Source organism: Cryptotermes secundus, unplaced genomic scaffold, assembly GCF_002891405.2.
Source record: "Cryptotermes secundus unplaced genomic scaffold, Csec_1.0 scaffold344, whole genome shotgun sequence".
NCBI lineage: Eukaryota > Metazoa > Arthropoda > Insecta > Blattodea > Kalotermitidae > Cryptotermes > Cryptotermes secundus.
The window spans coordinates 1,019,285-1,023,357 of record NW_019742446.1 but is presented as its reverse complement, the minus strand read 5'-3'; the positions used below and the strand labels follow the sequence as shown (position 1 = coordinate 1,023,357).

At 38.4% G+C, this 4,073-nt stretch overlaps 1 protein-coding gene across 1 annotated transcript in view; it reads left to right on the top strand.

Moving 5' to 3' along the window:
- The window catches only part of LOC111873165 (transforming growth factor-beta receptor-associated protein 1), a 35,584-nt gene that overhangs the window by 20,645 nt on the left and 10,866 nt on the right, over positions 1-4,073 (top strand). The gene's annotated exons all lie outside the window — the stretch shown is intronic.

The following is a 4,073-nucleotide window of genomic DNA, read 5'->3' as shown; positions in this document are numbered from 1 at the left end:
TATATATATATATAGTGGCACAGTATGTACCTTAGCAGTTTTAGAATAGTGTACACAGCATATGAAACTTCTGTCGTGTACTGTATTTGGTTTTAAAATTTTCCAGCTTTTATTCTTCCTCCTTTGCCATTCCCACTTTTATGAGGGTCATCTCCATCTTCTTATCTTCCCAAACCACTTATCGCCAATTCTTAAAGGTTCTGAGGATGGTATGTAATGCTAGGAATTACCAATCTTTCTGCACTTTTTCCATGGTCTGGTATTTTGAAAGAATACAGTATTTTGCAAATGGGATACATTTCAATGCTCAGATAGAAGGGTAAGGAGGCAGCTTTTCAGTTGGTTCTGTTAGAGTAATCACAGCGACCTCTGTAGTCTAGGGGTAACGTTCCTACCTCATGACTCAAGGTACGCAGGTTCAAACCTGGCGGAGGTCGTGGAATTTTTAAGGGCAGAAAAATTCAGGGAACAAGTCCTCCGGGAGGGACTTTAAGCCGTGAGTCCAATGTTGTAGCTTTACGGCACGTAAAAGAACCTCATGCCTCAAGGAGGCCTCTGAGCCAAATTATAAAGGACATTTCCCGCCCAACAATAGTCTCTTAACGCCTCTGGTAGATGGGGGAAGCATCTAGATACCGCTGAGCCAGTAGAGGCCGTACTCGCTGGCTGAGTCGGGACTGATGGTACGCACCAGTATTGGTAGGGTATAGAGACTGGTAGAATATCACAGGGGGACATACAATAGACCACTGGTCGCGGTGCATGGGGAAACCCACCCCCTCCAATAATAATAATAAAAAAAAATAATAGAGTAATCACAGTCACTGGATAACTTGAGTCAGTCACCTACATTTATAAATGCACCTGGGATCATGTTTTGTTAGCAAGAGATAATAATAAAATTTACAACAATAAGAACTGTGGAAATATCCATGGAGATCCAAAACTAAGACAGAGACGGAAGTTAAGCCTATATATACTTAAAGAAGAAGATTCATTCATTCATTCATTCATTCATTGTTAGAGGAGGTGGGTTTCCCCATGCACTTAGACCAGTTATTGGTCCATTGTGCATGCCCCTTTAATTTCTACTGTCTCCATAACCTACCGGTACTGGTGCCTGCTATCAGCCCCTTTCTGCCAGCGAGGTCGGCCCTCTACTGGCAGTGGTATCTGATAATTATTCTCTTTCTGTCAGCGAGGTTTCGGTCCTCATCTGGCAGTGGTACCTAAAATGAAGAAGATAATAGTAATAAAAGGTATGTACACTGAATTTTACTAAATTCAAAATTGTGCTCCTGCTTCTACTAGCAGTGTTTAAATACCCCAGTGCTATACCATTGTCACAGAATTTTAGATCTAAACCTCTATCCTGTTTACCATGGAGGAATCAAAAAGTATATTTCCTTCTCTGAATGTTCATATTACGAGAAAGGGGCTGGCGCTGGCCAGTAAGGTTTATAGAAAACCAACCTACACTAGCCATACTTAGGTCTGAATCTAATCATCCACTCCATGTTAAATGAGAAATAATTCAGACCCTACACAGTAAAACTTCTACTGTATAGAGACATGTCATGACCCATTCAGTGACTTTAGACATCTTCAACTCAGTGGATATTCCCAGCTGTTCACTGACTCAGTTCATAACAATTTCAGGTTAAGTAGTTGTCCAGAAAATGAGAAATTGGTTTCTTGGCACTGTGTTATCCCCTTTGTGGAGGGAGTTTCTGAGCATTTCAAAAATAAGAGAGAATCATTACAGTATTAGGACAGTCTTGAACACAAAACACTCTTAAGAGTTTGCTTGTGAGAACCAGATCAATAAGAAATTGACAACAGATGATACATTTCATCAGTTATGTTCCCTGTGAATGTGGCAGAAGCTGCATTGATGGAACAGACCACTAGCCACATGGCTCTAGGAACATAGGAACAGTCTCAGAGGGAGTCCTATGTAATAATCTGAACTGGTCAAACATACTAATGAAGAGTGTAATCAGATAAGCTAGAATGAAGCCAGCCAAGATTTTATAAATTGATTCTAGCAACACATATGGGAAATAAGAGGAACTACCCCATATGGCTGTTTGACAAATCTGATCATACAGCCCATTACAGAAATTTTTCCTGTATGTATTAATTCCCCATTTCAACAAGGAGGTTAGTAACTTATAGGATAGATTGGCAAAATGAATTTGGTAGGCTATCCATGCTCATCTCTGTGATTTTCATTAAGGGTTCCATTTTTCTTCCTTGGTTACCACTAATGGTGGGCCAGTATTGAGTAACATTCATATTTTTATTTTCTTTTGTATTGGTGGTTTGGTGGAAATTTTTTTTTTTTGCTTCTTTCACTTACTTAATTTCAGGTGTTCATGGATATTTCCACAGTTCTTATTGTTGTAAATTTTATTATTTTCTCCCGTTAACAAAACCTGATCCCGTGTGCATTTATAAATGTAGGCGACTGACTCAGGTTGTCCAGTGACTGAGGTTAGCTCTTTCAGACAGACCCAACTGAAGAAGTGCCTCCTTACCCTTTTACCTGAGCATGAAAATGTATCCTGTGTTCAAGGTACTGTGTTCTTTCAGAATACTGGACAATGGACAAAGCACAGAAAGTTACTGATTCTGCTCCGCAGTTCCTCATGTGTTCATGATTCTGTGTGAAATGTTTCATAACCTGTTGTTCCCATTTTGATCTCTACCTTCTATGAGATTGTCTTCTTACAACATGCTCATACAATCTTATTCCGTTTATTAACTTATGTTCCACTGGATTTGTCATTAAATTTTCTCTTTTTTATGCTCCTTATAATCCTTAATGTTCCAGTTCCTATAATTAAGGAACAGGAATTGTCAGAATCTGTATACAAACTTTCTGTTTGCAAAGAATGCATGTAGAAGTCACATAAGATAACATTTTCTTAATTTCCATTTGTGTACTGAAATGTGGTAAGTAATATAAACTTTTTATGCAGTACTAGCTTCTGTATGCAGAGGAACTTACACTGAATAAAATCTAAGTTCCATCCAGTGTAACAAATTTTTAATTAATTAGAACATCACATTGCTTTGCATGTTTTGGTCTAGTTTGGCCATCTGCAAAAAGCCTTCAGATATTATAGAAGGAAGTTACTTTATATTATTTGTGAGTCAGAGATTTGGGTCAAATTTGGTTTATTAGGTAGTGTAAAGTGGTAGAAAAGTAGTGTAATAGGTAGTGGTAAAGTGGTAATAGTGTAATATGGTGAAAAAGTAAAGTGATTGTCTATAAATCATAGAAGACTAGTTACAGTAGTAACTTCATATATATTTCACATGTAAAAAGAAATGTAAAATAATTTCTTTTTAGGGCCCCGCCATAGCTCAAGCGGTTAGTCACTGGCTTCCCACCGCAGAGGCCCAAGTTTGATCCCGGGTCTGGTCAAGTGGGATTTGTGGTGGACAAAGTGGCCCTGGGGCAGGTTTTGTCCGAGTACTTCGGTTTCCCCTGCCAATCTTCATTCCACCAATTGCTCCACAATCACCCTCACCTATCATCTGGGGCTGGTACAATAGGCCAGAAGTGGCCGCAGTAAAAGGGACTTAGTCCCACCCCACTAGCAATAAAAAATCTTTTTATAATGTTGGAAAGCTTTTTGAAGATGGCGAGACTAGGCTGAAACATGTAAAGCAATGTCATGTTCTAAGTAATTAAAAATGTATTACTCTGGATAATATGTAAATTATTGAATGAGAAGTGTATCAGTGAATAATGCCTACCATTAACACATTAAGGACTGGCGATTTAAATATTTAAATCACCCTGTGGACCGCCATTATTAAACCTACTATCCTAAGACTTGCACTGTTCATTTTAAAAATTAATGTGAAATCTCCTAATTAATTTAATGAACTAAAATTTTTGGAGAACACTTACCAATGCTCCTAGAAGTGCTTGAGGGTGTGATATTTCTGGAAACATACTCCTTTTTTTGTGAACTGTGGAAACACGGCATTGCCTAGAAGGATGCTTCCCTTTGGAATGTTAACTCTTCACAATTTTCACGAGGGTTTGTTTCCGTATA